Raw genomic sequence first — 23,039 nt, forward strand, 5'->3', positions numbered from 1 at the left:
TTTGACACCAGTTTTGGGTAATTTATTTATGGATTTGTATTGGCATCTTTATTAAAATATTACATTTCAGTCTTCCGCTTATTTAAATTTCACTGTTTATCTAATGTTGGTTATTAATTGTTAAATGATTAAAATGGGAAAAGGGTAAATAATTCAAATGGTCGGCTTACCTACCTTTCACCAGTAGGCGCCATCATGTAACAAGCCGAACGGTCGATTTGAGATTTTGCACTTTGCTCGCCAGTTCTCGGGTATGACTTGCCCCGTGTGCTGTAATATAACTTATGTAAATCGTTGTCTTGGGTTTTCAGGGAAATTGGAATGAATTTGGAAGAACATTCTCAGTTGAAAGCTTAAAATTTGAAAGGTTTGACCAAGATTTGACTTGTTTATAGATGATCTCGGATAAAAAAATTTATGATTTGGTTAGCTCCGTTGGGTGATTTGGGACTTAGGAGCGTGATCGGAATGCATTTTGAAAGTCCATAGAAGGTTTAGGCTTGAATTGGCGAAATTGAGATTTCGGCATTTTCCGGTTGATAGGCGAGATTTTGATATAGAGATCAGAATGGAATTCCAAGAGTGACAGTAGCTTCTTTGTGTCATTTGGGATGTGTGTGCAAAATTTCAGGTCATTCGAACAAGATTTGATAGACTTTTTGATCGAAAGCATAATTTAAGAGTTCTTGGAGTTCTTAGGCTTGAATCCTATATTAAATTGGTAATTTGATGTTGTTGTGAGCGTTCCGAAGTTTTAAACAAGTTTGAACGATGTCATGGGATGTGTTGGTACAATTGGTTTGAAGTTCCGGGGGGTTCCGGGTAGGTTCCGGGATGTTTTAGGCCGAAAATCATAGCTGTAGCAGGTCCAGAAGGGTTGCAGGCCTCGGAACCCACCAGCGCGGTCCGCACAAAATGAAGTGAGGCCGCAGTAGGTGTTGTGCGGTCGCGGTGGAGAACGTTCCACTAGTCCTACGTCGGAAGCTCATATCTTTTGGTCTACAAGGAATGTTGAGATGATTCAAAAATGAAAGTATCCCTTCGTGTCTAGTTTCCAGAAATGTAAAGATATCGCAATTTGGACATCTGTAGCGAAAGTTATGGCCAAAATACTAAAGTCTGTCCCTCTAGATGAAAACATGTGCAGCCGCAGTCACTTTTGTGTGGACCGCACTGGTTTTGTGCGGACCGCGGTCGTTTTTGTGCGGTCTGCAGAGGTGGAAATCTGTGGGGTACTATATAAATACGAGGTTTTGGGTTTTATTTAATATGTTGACCTAGAGAGCTCGGATTTTGGCGATTTTTCGAAGGTTTTTCAAGAAATTCATCGGGATAAGTGATTCTAACTCAGATTTGGCAAGAATACATGAATCTATCATTTAATTCGTGATTTGGGATGGAATTTGGGAAGAAAAGTTGTGAAATCTTTCAAAAATATAAAATGATGATATTTGAAGGACCAAATGGTACCGGAATTGGATAATTTTGGTATAGTTAGACTCGTTAGGGTATGAGGATTCTGAAAATGTAAATTTTACCCGATTCCAAGACAAGGACTCGGGGCTCGGGTTTTGGTAATTTCGGGAATCGTGTCCTTTGTTGTTTGTTTTCGCTTGGGCTTCGTTCCCTTAGCATATTGTGACGCATTCGTTCTGATTTTGGATAGATTCGATGCGCGTGGAGGCCGATTCGAGGGCAAAGGTGTCGCGAGTTAGAGATTTAGCGGGTTCGAGGTGAGTAATGATTGTAAATGATGCTCTGAGGGTTTGAAACCCCAGATTGCACATCGTAGTGCTATATTGAGGTGAGGCACACGCCTGATGACGAGCGTGAGGTCATTTACTATTGGGGATTGTGACTTGGTCCATCCCGACTGATAATTTTTGCGCATATTTGACTGAAACTTATATGTTATCATCATGATTTGGGTTGATTGCCATATTTGGGCTTCGTGCCAACTATTTGAACCCTTCGGGGATTTTTATTACTATTTCCTCACTGTTTTGACTTATTAATTGAACTCAGTCATGTTATTTTTCACTGTTTTACTACTCAGCCATTTTTACTCCGTTTTGAGACTTAAATGATATTTTAAATGATGTTTTGGGCTGAGAAATACCGTTTTATTAATGCTCGAGGGGCTTGTGAGTATTTTTGACTGAGTAAGGCCGAGAGCCTAGTTGTGAGGAAATACTGATACTGATTTGAGGCTGAGGGCCTGAGATATGTACGCCACGAGGTGGCTTGTTGATATTGTTTATGAGGCCGAGGGCCTGAGATATATACGCCATGAGGTGGCTTGACTGATATGAGGCCGAGGGCCTAGATTTGATGTCACGAGATGGCTTGATATTGCGCTTGGGCTGTAAGAGGCCCCTCCTGGAGTCTGTACACTCCCAGTGAGCGCGGGTACCCATTGTGATGTGAGATATAGCCCGATGGGCTGATATTATTCTATGTGATAGCCTGAGGGGCTGGTATTATTCTATGTGATTGCCTGAGGGGCTGGTACCATTCTATGTGATTGCCCGAGGGGCTGGTATTGTTCTAAGATATTGCCCGAGGGGCAGAGTTGTTGACATTGTGCCCGAGAGGCGAACCTTTATGTGTTTATCATTCATATTTACTTGTCATTCACTTGTTTAACTATGGTATTTGTGCCCGAGGGACGGATTTCTGTGCTTATCTGCACTAACTGTTTTGCATTCATTTGCGTAACTGTTGAAAAAGTCACTTTCAAAGAAGTTTAAATTGAGCTAAGATATTTTAAGAGATTTGTACAATTTCACTGCTTTCTCATTGGTTTTTGAACTGCTTCTATACAGAATCTTGATATGTTTTACATGATTTCTTACCATTGAGTTGGAGTACTCACTTTACTCCCTGCACCTTGTGTGCAGATTCAGGTATTTCTGAACCCGGTAGCGGGTATTGGCTGGTCGAATGCAGAATCATCGGAGTTTAGCAGGGTAGTTGCCGACGTTCGCAACACCTCTTTTCTCTCTCTTTATTTCATTAGTCTGTATTTGTACACTTCAGACTTTCAGTTGTATTTATACCCTAGTAGATGCTCGTGACTTGTGACACCCTGGTTAGAGCTGTGTTGGGTTGGACTTTCCGCATTGTTATCGATAATCCCGCTATTTAGTATTGTTTAAATCATGTTTAGACGATTTTCACGTTGATTAACTGTTTTAAAAGTTGAGTTGTGTTGAACTGGCTGGCCTTGTCTTCACGAGAGGCGCCATCATGACCGGGTTCGGGGTTAGGGTCGTGACAAGTTGGTATTAGAGCCTAGGTTACATAGGTCTTACGAGTCATAAGCAGGTTTAGTAGAGTCTCGCGGATCGGTATGGAGACGTCTGTATTTATCCTCGAGAGGCTGCAGAACATTTAGGAAAACTTCACATTCTTGAATTCTAATCGTGCGTCCTTGATTCAGCTTGAAAAGTAACTCTTGAATTCCTTCCACGCGTTTGTATACGCGCATGATCACTCATTATCAGATGTGCCTCGATGGCTTGTGATTCCCTGATTAAGGGGCTAGATGTGATCTCTGTGAGTTGATGTTGGGCCAGTTTGGAGGACTTGAGGCCGGATCTTTGCCTATAGCTTGAGCACCGAGGTTCTGATTGTGTGAGCAAGTGTCTTCAAACTGATATGTTTAGTAGTGTCCCGATTAGTGGAAGTGACGGTTGAATGACTATGTGATGAGTAATTTGTGACTTTGAGATGTATTTTTATCAATTGGAAGCGACGAAGAGGGTCTGCTGGAGGATAAAAGAACTATTAGGTGCTTGATTTTCATCTTGATTTGAGGTATAACCCCGAGTTATGGGTGTGCGAAGAGTCTTTTCATGTGTCCTAGTTGGGAGTAAAGTAAATTTCATGTTGCGGTATGAGTTCAGACTCAGGAAGGCTAAGTGACTGCGTCATATTTGTGACGGTGGAAGGTATACAGAAATGTTAGTTGAAGACAAGACAGGTAGGTTATCTCCTGCGAAGTGTTCTGGAGTTGTGTGATCTTTATGTTGTCTGTTAGACGATCCCATTTACAAGTGAAATATATGTGTGAATTTAATTTGGGTCGCTAAAGAGAGTGGGTTTAATTGTTACGAGAGTAAATGCGAAATTTGTAGAAGATACGAAGTACTAGATGGCCTGTGTTCCACGAGCTTATGAAGGATTGAGTCAATCTCACTATGGTGTTATAGCAGCAATAAAGTGTATGCGTTATGAGTTATGGTGCATGTTTTGATCTATGGCTTCGAGCCGATTGAGGGAGTCCGCTATTGAATAGTTGATTGTACGGTTATGTGCTTTAATGGTTGCAGTTTGAGGCGGGCTAGTCAATCAGTTATGGCTTGCGGAAAATGAGACCGAGGATGGCTCGAGTAAAGGAAAATTTTGACAGAGGTTATATTATGCTTCATAGGGTATGAGAATCACGGAATGTCTTGAGTTGTTGGTAATGGATGCTCGGTGCATAGTGTAGGAAGTGGCTTGGTTGTTCTAGGATAAGGTTACACTCAGCGGTGTTGGAGTGCTATTGAGGCACGGGTGGTTCTGTTTGCTTGGTCAGGCTAATTGCAGTTTGAATAGAGTGAATGACTCTCGAGAATGTTTCTAATGCGTTCAAGATTCTATATGTAAAATGGGAAATTTTAAGGTTGTATATGTGGTTAGAAACTGAGTTTTCATTGGAAGATGTCAAGACTTGTGGTATTTTCTATATTAATTATGGGATTCTATGTATCAGTATCAGCAAGGCAAAGGTAACGGATTTAGATTCGCAGGAAGTTTTCTCAGAGTAAAGTATTTTGAATGTGCTGCTTTTGGGAATATTTGAGAGAGTATTCACCGGCTTATGAGTCTTGGATGGTGTGGTTTTGTGCTTGGGTCTCGCGGGGTGAGTCTGGGTTGAGGAATTGTGGCGTTGTAGCAAGAAGAAGTGTCAAGATGACGGTAGATCAGAGGCAAACTCGAATAGATGGGATAGCGTGGTAGTAGGCCAGATCGGTATGGTAAGGATATGATTAGTTCCTTGGGTGTTTTCAAGGTAACGAGTCTTTGCAGGTGTTTTGCGGTAATTCTTTTGGGTTTTAGTGACATGCGCAACTCAGTTGAGTTAGAAGGATTCAGTCCTGATGAGTTAGTGTTGTGCAAAAGGAATTTGGGGAGTTCAAGATGGTTTCCACCACAGTTAGAGAGGTATATTTTTCCTATTGGCGTGAGGAGCATGGGATGTATAGTGGTTCTCTTCTAGATGGGATCAATGGGGAGTTCTTGGCTAGTGTAATGCATAGTTGCTTGTGGTTCGGAAGGGATGAAGTTCTCATGGTTATCCTAGGATGGTACGGGTTATGCGGTATGTTGTGAAGGATTGAGAATCGCGTATGTAAGGTTGCGGTTCGGTTCTGAAAGGAAGGTCACAACTCTTAGGCGGTGGGCAGTTTCAGTTAATTAGAGGAACGAGCTTCAGATAATTAGAGAAAGGGTCTTCGGATGATTAAGGAAATGATATTGCTAATTTGGGGTGATTGATGAGGGCATATGTTTCAGAAAGGGCAATGTGATTAAGTTGATGAAACTTAGGTAGTATTGCGGCATTTTCTTGTTAGATCGACTGCTGATATTCGAGTTTGCTTGGTGGCATATAGGAATTCTAGATTATCCCTCATGGAATGGTTGGGTATTTGAGGTGTGGTATGTATTCGGACGGCAAAATTGGGACCAGATATGTTGATTCATGGGCCATATGGAGTTGGAGACGGGAAGTTCTCATATTCAGGCTATATGGTGGTTGTGAGTCAAGTGTATCGGCACTGTTTAGTGACTATCGGGATTTGGAGACCCGAGCGGATCTTTTGTTGCTTGGTATGTTAGATTTTGGATGTGATATTGGGTTCAGATTGTTTGTCTCTGTGTGGTGTCATTCTGGAATATTGCGCTAAGGCGACGTCGTTGGCTATGCCGACAATGTCATGGATTGAGTGGCGAGGTTCGATGGATTATGTCCTAGTAGAGTGGTTTTATATTTCGAAGACCCAGCGGACGGGTGGGAATGATTGTTTTTCTTAGTTGGGTTTTCGTGATAGATGTCAATGCAGAGGCTCCTACCATTGATTTAGTTCTGGTGGTGAGGGACTTTTCGGATATGTTTCTTGTGGCCGGGCATGTCGTCGGGCAAGGTTGTTGATTTTGGTATTTATTTGATGTCGGGCATCGTATCGTATGGCACCGGCAGAGTTAAAGGAGTTGAAGAGCAACTCCAGGATTTTTATGATTAGGAGTTCGTTGGCAGGCTAATGTGGACGCGTGTTCTAATTTGAGCCGGCTTGGTTGGCTTTGAATTGTACTATTGAGGAGTTTGTTGATTCGATTGTTATTGAGCTTATTAGTAATCTGGGGAGATCTATGAGTTACCTTTCTGTGTTGCGAGATGTTATGATTTGTTGGTTATAGGAACATATGGTGTGGTTCTATTGGGGTTTCATAGTGGAAGTCGAGCGGGAAGAGTGATTGGGTGTTGCTCGGTGAATGGCGTATCAGTTATATCCTTTCGGGTTAGTATGGTGTATGTTATTTTCTTCACCATGGGTATGATGATTTGCTTTGGTTCCAGACATCGAATTGTGTGTGGTTGTCGATTTTGAGCAATGTGACTTAAGGTGGTTCATGTGGAGCAGTGTTAGATAGGATCACACATCGCAACGAAGTTATGTGGAGGTGTGACCTTGTAGGTTAGATTCGTGTGTTCTGTTCCTATGATGTGATACGGGTTCTCAGCCTTGTGTTTTGGTGGTACTGGTGAGCTTGAGGTTCAGCTTTTTCATTTGAGTCATTTTCATGATTTGAGTATGTTCGGACTGTTGCGTATTGATGCGTGTATTGTGCAAGTTGTGGTTTAGGCCGGTATGGATGTGTCATGTCACCAGAGTAATGTGTTGGATTAGAGGAGATCGTTAGGGATCATTAATAAATACGAACGGATGCGATTTCAGCATGTTGGAAAGATAGTATCGAGCTTCGGTTCAGAAATTTGTTGTGGTATTTGCCAAGGAAGAAGTGGCTTCATAAATGGTTGATCTGGGAAATGGTTATGGCTTACCGCGTGTCTTAGTGATCATTGGCAGTATATGAAAGTGTTGGGATGAGACTTTAGTTGATAAGAGTTTTTCTATCGGTATGCGGATGTTGTGTGTAGCTGCTGTGGTTAGAAGTTATCACTACGAGTGTTTGAGTTATGTGGTATATCAAGTGATTGCACTTGAGATTGCAAGTATGGGTAATTACAGCTTGTTCGGGCTTATTCTGAAAATAAATGTGAGATTCTGATCTTGTGAATGATTTCAGAAGTGGGAATGTGGTTCTAAGGCTTATGGGCTAGGTTGGAATGTGGAAATGCAGTTTCATCGTGTTATCGGACCTATATAAAATAGGGTGACGTAGGCTCACCCCCGGGTATATGCATGGTAAAGTTATTCAGCAATTGTTTGGCTTCTAGAACAACTCTGGGCGTTCGAGGACGAACGTGTATTTAAGTGGGGGAGGATGTAACAACCCAACCAGTCATTTTGACCTTTTGCACTTTGCTCGCCAGTTCTCGGGTATGACTTTCCCCGTGTGGTGTAATATGACTTATGTAAATCGTTGGTTTGGGTTTTCAGGGAAATCGGAACGAATTTGGAAGAACAATTCTCAGTTTGTAGCATGAAAAAAGGTTTGACCAAGATTTGACTTGTTTGTATATGATCACGGATCGGAAATTTTATGATTTGGTTAGCTCCGTTGGGTGATTTAGGACTTAGAAGCGTGATCGGAATGCATTTTGGAAGTCCGTGGAAGGTTTAGGCTTGAATTGGCGAAATTGAGATTTCGGTATTTTCCGGTTGATAGGTGAGATTTTGATATAGAGTTCGGAATGGAATTCTGAGAGTGACATTAGATTTGTTGTGTCGTTTGGGATGTGTGTGAAAAATTTCAGGTCATTCGAACGAGATTTGATAGACTTTTTAATCGAAAGCATAATTTAAGAGTTCTTGGAGTTCTTAGGCTTGAATCCTATGTTAAATTGGTGATTTGATGTTGTTATGAGCGTTCCGAAGTTTTGAACAAGTTTGAACGATGTCATGGGATGTGTTGGTATAATTGGTTTGAAGTTCCGGGGGGTTCCGGGTAGGTTCCGGATGTTTTAGGCCGAATATCATAGTTGTAGCAGGTCCAGAAGGGTTGCAGGCCTCGGAACCCACTAGCGTGGTCCGCACAAAATGAAGTGTGGCCGCGGTAGGTGTTGTGTGGACCGAACAAAATGTTGTGCAGTTGTGGTGGGGAATGTTCTACTGGTCCTACAACGGAAGCTCATATCTTTTAATCTACAAGGAATGTTGAGATGATTCAAAAACGAAAGTTGTAGCCCTTCGTAGAAAGGTAAAGATATCGCAATTTGGACAATAGCAAAAGTTATGGCCAAAATACTAAAGCCTGTCATTGCAGATGAAAACCTGTGCGGCCGCAGTCATTTTTGTGCGGTCCGCAGAGGTGGAAATCTGTGGGGTACTCTATAAATACGAGGTTTTGGGTTTTATTCAATATTTTGACCTAGAAAGCTCGGATTTTGGCGATTTTTTGAAGGTTTTTCAAGAAATTCATCGAGGTAAGTGATTCTAACTCAGATTTGGCTAGAATACATGAATCTATCATTGAATTCATCATTTAATTCGTGATTTGGGATGGAATTTGGGAAGAAAAGTTGTGGAATCTTCCAAAAATATAAAATGATGATTTGAAGGACCAAATGGTACTGGAATTGGATAATTTTGGCATGGTTAGACTCGTGAGGGTATGAGGATTCTGAAAATGTAAATTTTACCCGATTCCGAGACGTGGGGTCGGGGCTTGGGTTTTGGTAATTTCGAGAATCGTGCCCTTTGTTGATTGTTTTCGCTTGGGCTTCGTTCCTTTAGCATATTGTGACGTATTCGTTCTGATTTTGGATATATTCGACGCGCGTGGAGACCGATTCGAGGGGAAAAGGCATCACGAGTTAGAGATTTAGCCGGTTCGAGGTGAGTAATGATTGTAAATAATGCTCTGAGGGTTTGAAACCCCGTATTGCACATCGTAGTGCTATATTGAGGTGAGGCACACGCTTGATGACGAGCGTGGGGTTTTGTACTATTGGGAATTGTGACTTGGTCCATCCCGACTGATGATTTTATCGCGTATTTGAGTGAAACTTATATGTTATCATCATGATTTGGGCTGATTTCCATATTTGGGCTTCGTGCCAACTATTTGAACCCTTTGGGGATTTTTATTACTATTTCCTCACTATTTTGACTTATTAATTGAACTCAGCCATGTTATTTTCTACTGTTTTACTACTCAGCCAATTTTACTCCGTTTTGAGACTTAAATGATATTTTAAATGATGTTTTGGGTTGAGAAATACTATTTTACTAATGCCCGAGGGGCTTGTGAGTATTTTTGACTGAGTAAGACCGAGGGCCTAGTTGTGAGGAAACACTGATATTGATTTGAGGCCGAGGGCCTGAGATATGTACGCCACGAGGTAGCTTGTTGATATTGTTTATGAGGCCGAGGGCCTGAGATATATACGCCACGAGGTGGCTTGACTGATATGAGGCCGAGGGCCTAGATTTGATGTCATGAGATGGCTTGATATTGCGGTTGGGCCGTAAGGGGCCCCTCCCAGAGTCTGTACACCCCCAGTGAGCGCGGGTACCCATTGTGATGTGAGATATAGCTTGAGGGGTTGATATTGCTCTATGTGATAGCCCGAGGGGCTGATATTGTTCTATCTGATTGCCTGAGTGGCTGGTACCGTTCTATGTGATTGCCCGAGGGGCTGGTATTGTTCTGATATATTGCCCGAGGGGCAGAGTTGTTGACATTGTGCCCGAGGGATGAACCTTTATGTATTTATCTTTCATATTTACCTGCCATTCACCTGTTTAACTATGGTACTTGTGCCCGAGAGGCGGATTTCTATGCTTATCTGCACTAACTGTTTTGCATTCATTTGCGTAACTATTGAAAAAGTCACTTTCAAAGAAGTTTAAACTGAGCTAAGATATTTTAAGAGATTTGTACATTTTCACTGCTTTCTCATTGGTTTTTGAACTGCTTATATACAACATCTTGATATGCTTTACGTGATTTCTTACCATTCAGACTTTAGTTATGATTATTACTCATTAAGTTGGAGTACTCACTTTAATCCCCGTACCTTGTGTGCAGATTCAAGTATTTCTGAATCCGATAGCGGGTATTGGTTGGTCGAATGCAGAATCATCGGAGTTTAGCAGGGTAGTTGCCGGCGTTCGCAGCACCGCTTTTCTCTCTCTTCATTTCATTAGTCTGTATTTGTACACTTCAGACTTTCAGTTGTATTTATACCCTAGTGGATGCTCGTGACTTGTGACACCCCGGTTAGGGCTGTGTCAGGTTGGACTTTCCGTATTGTTATCGATATTTCCGCTATTTAGTATTGTTTAAATCATGTTTAGACTATTTCATGTTGATTAACTACTTTAAAAGTTGAGTTGGGTTGAACTGACTGGACTTATCTTCACGAGAGGCGCCATCACAACCGGGGTCAGGGTCATGGCACATTACGACTCTAGTGGGTGGGAAATCCGGGCCGTGACATTGATTTAGTAGAAATTTATGGTGGCTTCATGAAGTTTTCAGAGGCTAAGAAGGAGAGAGGGTAGGTGGTTTTGTTTCTTTGTCTTGCAAGAATGAAACAAAAGAGAAGGATATGGAAAAGCAAGTCTTCCAAAGTAATATCTAAACTTTGGATAACTATGAAAAATGTGGCTGCCTAAACTACTAATATATTTAGATAATTACAAAAGGTTGGCAGCCCAAAAACTTAATTATATAATGTATTTAATAACAATTCATCAAAATAATATTAAGTGTTACACATATAATAGCAACACCATGGAGCTTCTTTGTCAATATTAATACAACCTAAAGTAAGAAATTTTCATATATCGTCAATTTCACGTTAGGAAGTGTAAAGTAAAATATCTCCTCGTTATAAAAATGCTCAATCAAGAATGCAAATATTATTAAAATTTTGAGGTGTTATAATTAAGCCAAATGGCAAGCTAAATAAATAATTATATCACATTATAATAAATCTATGTAAGAATAATATAATAACATACAATGAGCAAAAGGAGGAAAAAGTAAAAAGAAAAATAAGTGTAAAATCTAAAAGGATAGGATTTATTTAATTTGAGATGAGAAAGTATTTATTGAAGTATGGTGAGAAAGTCTATAAACTGGATAATACCACGTATCTGAAATTCACAATTTAGTATTGAATATTGATATAGTTTTAATTTTAGGTTAAACTCTAAATGAAGATATTCAATTAAAGAATCATATAAAATTGTACAAAGTGGGGGATAGAGATAATATGCGGATACTTATAATTTAAGTTATTTTAAAAATAAATAAAATAAGTAATAAAAATAATATTAGTAAATTTAGACAAATGAAGATGAACAATGGGAAAAAAATTCAAGAAAAATATTAGGAGTAAAAATAACAATTATATATCTATGTTATATTACCTAAATATATAGTTATTACTCCACGAGATAAGGGTAAGGTTTGCGTTCACATTATCCTCCTCAGACCCCATTCTGCGGGATTACACCGGGGTTTTTTTTTTTTTTGTTGTTGTTGTTGTTGTTATTGTTGTTGTTATTGTTGTTGTTGTTGTTGTTGTTGATATATCTATGTTATATTACAAAGAAAGTAATTAACAAAGATATTAAGTCAAGTGATAAGCTAATAAAATATTATAATAACAAATGGAATAATTCTATTGGTAGATTATGTAATAAAGAATAATGAGAAACGAAAAAGTTATCCTATGATTATATGAATCTTTTCCTAATTTTATAAGACTCTTTTATTGGGTATATTTTACAGGGTAACAAGAAAGGAGTTAGAATTCAATTCAAGCAATATAATATAATGTTCTCAAACAAGTTAGATAACATAACATGGTTAATATTCTTTAATGCGCGGAATAATCTTTTTCTAACTTTTTAATGTTGTAAATCATTAAATGCAACAAACAATCGTTGTTTTTATTTTTTTCAAACTTTTTCTTTTTAAAAGAGTTATTTACTAAGCGGCGAAAAATGCAACAATAGCTTAGCCATCATTTGAGAATTTCACTTAAGCAACAGTAAGCTAATTCAAAGATATAGTTCATGCACCGAATTTTTCTTACGTGTAAAATGATGAGAAAGATAATGAAAACTGAAAACGAAATAAAATGGACAATGGGAATAAGGGAAGAAGCAAGCATATGAGAAGAACAATAGTAACAGGGACGACAAAGCCGGAAAAAAAATCGGATGAGAAAGAGATTCGAAAAACACCATTATTGAGGGTGATCTTACTATCTCCACATGTTGTACCAGTTCACTCGCCCATCTAAAGACATTGTGACAAAATGTCACACTGATGAATGCAAGTCCTGTGTTTTTTCGAGTTGTGCAGAACCATATCGTCATATCATGCAAGGCCCTACACTACAGTTGCATTGATGGGTGGAGTTGGGGTTGAGTTTGTTCGTCAATTAACTATTATTAATATGATAAACTAAACACAATCCAATATTTTTTTTAGAGAGTTTTTAACAAGGCACATTATCTATGGACATCCAAGGGGGAGTGTTATGATGAATATCACATTATGGTGGATGTCTACTCTTCTTCCATGATCTTCATCTAAAATGCTTAATGACATATTCAATGACATAATTTGTATGTTCAATGACATATTCCATGACATATTTTCTTCACTTTTTATGCCTATATAAAGGCCTTGTAATAGATAGGAAAAATACACAATTGAAGAAGAAAATCTCTTCATTCTCTCTATCTCTATTTCTTGTTCATGTTTTACTAAATTGCTTTTATTTTATACCACGTTATCAGCACGAAGCTCTAATTTTATTCTTAACTCCAGCTAAGTTGAGCCATATTTTATTGAGGTATGTATTATTATAATCATTTTATTTATGGCAGTACATATATCATATGCTTAATTCTTACAACCTAAATTTTTCTTTGCAATTTTTGATAATTTACATCATTCATGTTGTTGTTCCCTTTTTCATATTTTTGTTTATCATGTTGTTTTTCACACCTGACACAATACCATTAAAAAAAATGTATGCATATGTATGTAGTGTATACATTATCTAGTCACTGCAACTAATAAAACGTTAAATTCTATTAACATATATATATATATATATATATATATATATATATATATATCAATAATATAAAGTGAAATGAAACAATATATAGTTTCTATTTTATGGCATGAATAAAATGAAATAGTAGATTGCTAACATGATATAGCTTTATTTTCATTTCTTTTACCTTAATCGATTTGTTTCATTAATTGTTTATTATTATAATTATTTCTCTAACTTATTCATCTTTTATGATAGTTTTCACTATGTCAAATTTATCAAAACTTGAATTTGTGGCACTTGACATCACCGGGAAGAACTATTTATCATGGGTCCTTGATGCTGAAATTCACCTTGACGCTAAAGGTCTTGGAAATACGATTATACAAGGAAATGAAGCATCAAATCAGGATAAAGCGAAAGCCATGATTTTCCTTCGCCATCATTTACATGAAGGGTTAAAAACTGAATATTTAACAGTAAAAGATCCACTTGAATTATGGATTAATTTGAAGGATCGATATGACCACCTAAAACTTACGGTATTACCAAAAGCTCGGTATGAGTGGATACATTTAAGGTTGCAAGACTTTAAAACTGTAAGTGAGTATAATTCTGCTATCTTTAAAGTAAGTTCTCTACTAAAATTATGTGGAGACACTATCACAAATGAGGACTTATTGGAAAAAACATTTTCTACTTTTCACGCTTCAAATGTGGTGCTACAACAACAATACCGTGAAAAAGGTTTTAAGAAATATTCTGAGTTAATCACATGCCTACTTATGGCTGGGCAGAATAATACTCTATTAATGAAAAATCATGAAGCCCGTCCTACTGGGTCAGCTCCATTTTCGGAAGTGAATGATGTAGCAACATATGATAAGTTTGAAAGAAAACAAAATAATTACCGTGGTCGTGGACATGGTCATAAACGTGGACGTGGCAGGGGCGAAACAATTATCGTCATTATGGTGGAAATAAATTGGAGAACAATAAGGGTTCTCAAATTAATCATTCAAAAGGTAAAGCTAGTATGTGTCACCGATGTGGTATGAGAGGTCATTGGGCGCGCATTTGTCGTACGCCAGAACATTTTGTCAAACTTTATCAAGCCTCCCTCAAGAAAAAAGAAAATAATGTGGAGGCACACTTGACCTTTCAAAATAATAATGATGAAGCAGGTCCCTCAAATAAATATGATTCTAAGGCACATCCTGCATATAAAGATGATGATTTTGAAGGCCTAACAAATATTACTCATTTAGAAGTTGGAGACTTCTTTGAGGATATTGACTGAAGAATGAATCATCTTACTGGGGAATGAAGTTATAAAAGTTGTTATGTTTATGTTTGCAACTAGTTTATTTTTTCTTGAGTGTATTTTCCTAATGCATCATGTATTGCTAGTTTCTATATTTCTAATGTATTTCTTAATGTTTTTTTTGCTTGTCTTTCATATTTCTTATGATGTATTATTTGTCTTTTTTATGAAGAATATGAAAATTCCACAGTCTTCAGTTGGACTCAAGATTAATAAAGATGATATATGTCTTTCTGGATAGTGCTACAACACACACTATTTTAAAAGATAAGAGATATTTCTCTTATTTGGTAATGAAAGAAGCGAATGTTAATACAATATCCGGTAGTACAAGATTAATTGAAGGTTCTGGAAGAGCCAATTTATTACTACCAGGAGGAACAAATTTGGCTATTGATGAAGCACTATATTGTAGTAAATCTCAAAGAAACTTATTAAGTTTCAAAGATATTCGCCAAAATGGCTATCATATTGAGACTACAAATGATGAAAAGATTGAATATCTTTATATTACTACAATAACGTCCGGTAAGAAATATGTGCTTGAAATGTTACCCGCTTTTTCCTCCGGCTTATACTACACAAGTATTAGCAGGATTGAAACACATGTCGTAGTAAACAAGAAGTTTACTAATCAAGATAATTTTATTATTTGGCATGACCGGTTGGGCCATCCTGGTTCTAATATGATGCGTAAAATAATTGAGAATTCACATGGACATGCAATGAAGAATCAGAAAATTCTTCAATTTAAGGAATTCTCTTGTGCTGCATGTTCTCAAGGAAAATTAATTATTAGACCATCAACTATTAAAGTTAGGATGGAATCCCCTGCATTTCTGGAACGTATACAAGGTGATATATGTGGGCCCATTCACCCTCCATGTGGACCATTCAAATATTATATGGTTTTGATAGATGCATCTACAAGATGGTCACATGTGTGCTTACTATCAACTCGCAATATGGCATTTGCGAGATTGTTGGCTCAAATAATAAAGCTAAGAGCACAATTTCCAGATTATGCAATTAAGACAATCCGTCTTGATAATGCTGGTGAGTTTACATCCCAAGCCTTTAATGATTATTGTATTTCAACTGGGATAACAATTGAGCATCCGGTTGCTCATGTTCATACACAAAATGGTCTAGCAGAATCATTGATCAAACGCCTCCAATTAATTGCTAGACCAATGCTTATGAGAACAAAACTTCCCATTTCAGTATGGGGTCATGCTATTTTGCACGCAGCATCACTTGTGCGGATAAGGCCCCCAAGTTATCATAAAGTCTCCCCATTACAATTGGCTTTTGGTCAGGAGACAAATATTTCTCATCTTAGGATCTTTGGTTGTGCGATATATGTTCCAATTGCTCCACCACAACGCACAAAGATGGGTCCTCAAAGAAGGTTGGGGATATATGTTGGATATGAATCTCCTTCAATTATAAAATATCTAGAGCCGATGACTGGAGATTTATTTACGGCAAGATTTTCTGATTGTCATTTTGATGAATCAGTATATCCAACATTAGGGGGAGAAAATAAGCAGCTGAAAAAGAATATAGATTGGAATGCATTATCACTGTCTCATTTAGATCCTCGAACAAATCAATGTGAACAAGAGGTTCAAAAGATTATTCATATGCAAAATATTGCAAATCAATTGCCAGATGCATTCACTGACCTACCAAGGGTGACCAAGTCACATATTCCAGCTGCTAATGCACCAATTCGAGTTGATATCCCGGCAGGACAATTAATTAAAGCAAATGAGTCTAAGCCATGCTTGAAACGTGGTAGACCAATCGGTTCTAAAGATAAAAATCCTCGAAGAAGAAAAGGAGCAAATGATCAAAGTGAACATAACACGGAGGTAGTGGCTCAAGAAGAGCCCCAAGACGTAACAAATGATAAGACCTTAGGGGAGGTCCAGGTACCTGAAAATAATGAAAATGAAGAGATATCAATAAGTTACGTCTCAACCGGGAAAAGATGGAACCGAAATAATGTTGTTATCGATAACATTTTTGCTTATAATGTTGTTGTTGAAATAATGCAACAAGATGAGGATCTTGAACCAAAATCTGTCAATGAATGTAGACAGAGAAATGATTGGCCAAAATGGAAAGACGCTATCCAGGCAGAGTTAACTTCACTTGGAAAACGTGAAGTCTTCGGACCCATAGTTCGAACACCTGAAGGCATAAAGCCAGTAGGGTATAAATGGGTTTTTGTGCGAAAACGAAATGATAAAAATGAAGTCGTTAGATATAAAGCACGACTTGTGGCACAAGGGTTTTCCCAAAGGCCTGGAATTGATTATATGGAGACATATTCTCCTGTAGTGGATGCTATCACCTTCAGGTATCTCATAAATATGGCAGTGCAAGAAAAACTTGATATGCATCTAATGGATGTTGTTACAGCCTATTTGTATGGATCATTAGACAACGAAATTTTTATGAAAGTACCTGAGGGATTTAAAGTGCCAGAAGCATATAAAAGTTTTCGAGAAACTTGTTCAATAAAGCTTCAGAAATCTTTATACGGATTGAAACAATCAGGTCGTATGTGGTACAATCGCCTGAGTGAATACCTGTTGAAAGAAGGGTACAAGAATGATCCAATTTGTCCTTGTGTCTTTATAAAAAGGTCTGGATCTGAATTTGTTATAATCGCTGTGTATGTTGATGATTTAAATATCATTGGAACTCCTGAGGAGCTTCCAAAAACAGTAGACTGTTTGAAGAAAGAATTTGAAATGAAAGATCTTGGAAAGACAAAATTTTGTCTTGGTCTACAAATTGAGTATATGAAAGATGGAATATTTGTCCATCAATCAACATACACCGAAAAGATTTTAAAGCGATTCTATATGGATAAAGCACATCCATTGAGTACCCCGATGGTTGTGAGATCACTTGATATAAAGAAAGATCCATTCCGACCTCATGAAAATGATGAAGAGCTTCTTGGTGCCGAAGTACCATATCTTAGTGCAATTGGGGCATTAATGTATCTTGCCAATAATTCCCGACCAGATATAGCTTTCTCAGTAAGTTTATTGGCAAGATTTAGTACTTCGCCAACACAAAGACACTGGAATGGTATTAAACATATATTCAGATACCTCCAAGGGACCATTGATATGGGTTTATTTTATTCAAACGAATCCAAGCCATCATTGATTGGTTATGCAGATGCAGGATATTTGTCTGATCCACACAAAGGTCGATCTCAGACAGGCTATTTATTTACAAGTGGAGGTACAGCCATATCATGGCGTTCGACAAAACAAACTATGGTTGCTACTTCTTCAAATCATGCAGAGATAATAGCCATTCACGAAGCAAGTCGAGAATGCGTTTGGTTAAGATCTATAACTCAACACATTCAGCAAACATGTGGTTTTTCTTCGAAAGAGAATATTCCAACAATATTGTATGAAGACAATGCTGCATGCATAGCTCAATTGAAAGGAGGATATATCAAAGGAGATAGAACAAAACACATTTCACCAAAATTCTTTTTCACTCATGATCTTCAGAAGAATGGTGAAATAGATGTACAACAAGTTCGTTCAAGTGATAATTTGGCTGATCTGTTCACTAAGGCATTACCAACCTCAATATTTGAAAAGCTGATATATAAGATTGGAATGCGTCGTCTTCGAGACATTAAGTGATTTTTCATCAGGAGGAGTAACTATACGCTGCACTCTTTTCCTTAACCAAGGTTTTGTCCCACTGGGTTTTCCTGGTAAGGTTTTTAATGAGGCAGCAAGCAATGCATATCATAAATAACTATGTACATCCCAATATTTTTTTTTTAGAGAGTTTTTAACAAGACACATTATCTATGGACATCCAAAGGGGAGTGTTATGATGAATATCACATTATGGTGGATATCTACTCTTCTTCCATGATCTTCATCTAAAATGCTTAATGACATATTCAATGACATAATTTGTATGTTCAATGACATATTCCATGACATATTTTCTTCACTTTTTATGCCTATATAAAGGCCTTGTAATAGATAGGAAAAATACACAATTGAAGAAGAAAATCTCTTCATTCTCTCTATCTCTATTTCTTGTTCATGTTTTACTAAATTGCTTTTATTTTATAACACAGCCCAACTTATTCGTTGTATTACATAATCAACATTGCATGCTTTTTGCTTTTTCCTTGTTGATCGAAGATCTGTCCATTAGTCACTTCATCCTCTGGCCTATGTGTATTTCCCCTTGAAATTTATCTTTTTTAAAACAAACAAGAGTAAATCCTTTAAAATTTATCAATTGAGATACTTTCTTATATCCATCTATCTTCACATTAGGTATTGCAAAAGTCATAAGTTCTTCGCATCTAAAGACAATTAGAGTCACATCTCTTCTGTAAATTTTATTTACACTACTAGAAATCCGGGAAAAAACGACCAAAAATTAGCGACCAAATTTGGTCTGTCAAGAAAAGCGACCAAAGTTGGTCGCCAAACTGCCGAAAATAATAAAAAAAATATTTGAAATATATTAGCGACCAAAGTTGGTCTCTATTTGGCCGCAAATTTAGTCAAATTGTTGACTGGACTGGTCAGACTTGCTTGGTCAAATATATACTGAGATTAGCGACCAATATTGGTCGCTAAAGTGGGACCCACATTAAATTTGTTAATTATTTTATTATTATTTTATAAAATTTATAAAATATAAATATATATAATTTAAAACTTGCAACCAACGTTGGTCGCTAATTGAAGGATAAGCTAGTAGCGACCAACATTGGTCGCTAACATGGGACCCAGTTATAATATTTTAATAAATATATATTTATTTAAAAAAATTTAAAATATAAATAAATATAATTCAAACGCTAGCGACCAACGTTGGTCGCTTAATGAAATAGAGACCAACGTTAGTCGCCAATGTGGGACCCAGTTCTAACGTTTAATAATTTTTATTATTAATTTAAATATTATATAAAATATAAATAAATCTGATTAAAATTTAGTGACCAAATTTTGTCGCTAAATTAAATTCATGTACTGTTAGTGACCAACTTTTATCGCTAAATTAAATTTATTTACAGTTAGCGACCAAAGTTGGTCTCTATATGGTCAAAATTAGAAATCACTTTTGTATTTACTATGTAAATAATATAAATGTAAGTCGTTAACACTTTTGTAATACAAGGGATGAATAGTACTACGAAGCGGGCGTGTGTGTTTATATATAATATATATATACTTATATATATATATGTGTCTATATATATAATATATATATACTTACGCTATATACTATGCACTAAGTATAAGTGTATTAGGTAATACTGTATCGAATATAGCTTATATATATAATATATGTACTTACGCTATACTATGCACTAAGTATAAGTGTATTAGGTAATACTGTATCGAATATAGCTTATATATATATAATATATGTACTTACGCTATACTATGCACTAAGTATAAGTGTATTAGGTAATACTGTATCGAATATAGCTTATATATATAATATATGTACTTACGCTATACTATGCACTAAGTATAAGTGTATTAGGTAATACTGTATCGAATACAGCTTATATATATAATATATGTACTTACGCTATACTATGCACTAAGTATAAGTGTATTAGGTAATACTGTATCGAATACAGCTTATATATATAATATATGTACTTACGCTATACTATGCACTAAGTATAAGTGTATTAGGTAATACTGTATTGAATACAGCTTATATATCTATATAATATATGTACTTACGCTATATACTATGCACTAAGTATAAGTGTATTAGGTAATACTGTATCGAATACAGCTTATATATATAATATATGTACTTACGCTATACTATGCACTAAGTATAAGTGTATTAGGTAATATTGTATCGAATACAGCTTATATATATAATATATGTACTTACGCTATACTATGCACTAAGTATAAGTGTATTAGGTAATACTATATCGAATACAGCTTATATATATAATATATGTACTTACGCTATACTATACACTAAGAATAAGTGTATTAGGTAATACTATATCGAATACAGCTATATATATATAGGTAATACTATATCGAATACAGCTTATATATATAATATATATGTATTTACGCTATACTATGCACTAAGTATAAGTGTATTAGGTAATACTGTATCGAATACAGCTTATATATATAATATATGTACTTACGCTATACTATGCACTAAGTATAAGTGTATTAGGTAATACTGTATCGAATACAGCTTATATATATAATATATGTACTTACGCTATACTATGCACTAAGTATAAGTGTATTAGGTAATACTGTATCGAATACAGCTTATATATATAATATATGTACTTACGCTATACTATGCACTAAGTATAAGTGTATTAGGTAATACTGTATCGAATACAGCTTATATATATAATATATGTACTTACGCTATACTATGCACTAAGTATAAGTGTATTAGGTAATACTGTATCGAATACAGCTTATATATATATATATAATATATGTACTTACGCTATACTATGCACTAAGTATAAGTGTATTAGGTAATACTGTATCGAATACAGCTTATATATATATAATATATGTACTTACGCTATACTATGCACTAAGTATAAGTGTATTAGGTAATACTGTATCGAATACAGCTTATATATATATAATATATGTATTTACGCTATACTATGCACTAAGTATAAGTGTATTAGGTAATACTGTGTCGAATACAGCTCTTATATATATAATATATGTACTTACGCTATACTATGCACTAAGTATAAGTGTATTAGGTAATACCGTATCGAATATAGCTTATATATATATAATATACATACTTACGCTATACTATGCACTAAGTATAGACTGTTTGACCAAAATAGCGACCAACGTTGGTCGCCATTTTTGACCCTTTGACCAAAAGGCGACCAAAGTTGGTCGCTTTTGTAGGATATAAATATATATATATATATATATATATATAAAAGAGGAAAATAATTATTTTATTTATTTATTTTCAAATATAGCGACCAACGTTGGTCGCTATTTTGGTCAAACAGTCAAAAATAATTTGGCTACCAAAATAGCGACCAAGTTTGGTCGCTATTTTTTTAACAGGAGCCAAAACGGGTTTCAGGTCCATTCTTTCAAAATTATTCCTCAAATTAAAAATCTTTCTCCTCTAACACTCAAAATCCCTTCCCCCCTCCGACTTCCAGCAGCAGCGACGCCCCCGCCACCGGCGACCCCTGACGGCGGCAGCAAATTCCGGCGACCTCCATTCCCAAGGTTAGTTTCTCTCTCCTTTCTTTTATTTTTCCGAAAAAGAGTGATTTTAGGGGTTCAATTCCAATATATTAGGGTTCAAAGTTATATATTATTTGTTCAACTATGTTTAGTTCAAAGTTAATTCCATGTTAGGGTTTCATTTCTCCATGTTAGGGTTCAATTTCTCCATGTTAGGGTTCAATTTCTCCATGTTATATATTATTTGCAATTTTTAGGGTTCTTATTAATACTTTTAGGGTTCAAATAAATTAACTATTTAGGTAGACTAATTTATATATGGGGTTAAATTTCATTTTATGAAGCAACAATAATAGGATATGAATTGGACTTTTAGTTAACTAAAAAAAGATTAGGCTATGAATTAACTAATTTAATTTGTTCTTGCTTTATTTAAATAGATGGAACATCGTTCTTGGATGTACAATAGGAATTATCCTAATCGGCGGGGATTGCAGGAGGATTTTGTAGAAGGGGTTGAGGACTTTATTAGACATGCAATGTCACTTCCGCCATACATAAAAGAAGGAGTAATTAGGTGCCCTTGTGTTAAGTGCGACTGTATGAAGTTTGGAAAACCGGAGGAAGTTAAGGTTCATCTTTATATGGTAGGGTTTATAGCGAATTACTTTGTGTGGGCTAATCATGGAGAGATGGATGGTAGTCATGGGATATTTCATAACATGATTGTTGGTGAAAGTAGTGGGTCGAGGGAGAATAGAAATAGTGATTCTAGAATTCATGATATGGTTGCGAATGCTTTTGGAATGCACTTTGGGGGTGAGCCCAACGAAAATGTTGAACAAACTCCTAATGATGAAGCAAGACATTTTTATGAACAGTTAGTGGAAGCTAGTCGTCCACTACATGAAGGACGTCCGCACTCTGAGTTGTCTGTTGCAGTTAGATTACTAAGTATCAAATCTGATTGGAATATTTCTCAAGCAGCCATGGATTCTTTCATTGACCTTATGCGTGAAGTAGTTGACGAGGAAATCGAATTACCTGGTGATTTCTATAAAGGCAAAGAGATTAGTTTCTAGGTTAGGACTTTCGTCAATGAGAATTGATTGTTGTGAAGATGGTTGCATGTTATATTATAAAGATGATGCAAATTTAAGCAGTTGTAAATTTTACGGAAAGTCTCGTT

At 36.5% G+C, this 23,039-nt stretch overlaps 1 long non-coding RNA gene across 1 annotated transcript; it reads left to right on the plus strand.

Annotated features, from left to right (window-relative positions):
- The first annotated feature begins 12,957 nt into the window (after nt 1-12,957).
- LOC138886901 (uncharacterized) lies at nt 12,958-14,792 on the plus strand. Its single transcript, XR_011405858.1, has 2 exons — nt 12,958-13,051; nt 13,520-14,792. It is a non-coding gene; the product is annotated as an uncharacterized lncRNA (long non-coding RNA).
- The last annotated feature ends 8,247 nt before the right edge of the window (nt 14,793-23,039 follow it).

The sequence above is a fragment of the Nicotiana sylvestris genome, chromosome 3, assembly GCF_000393655.2.
Source record: "Nicotiana sylvestris chromosome 3, ASM39365v2, whole genome shotgun sequence".
Lineage (NCBI taxonomy): Eukaryota > Viridiplantae > Streptophyta > Magnoliopsida > Solanales > Solanaceae > Nicotiana > Nicotiana sylvestris.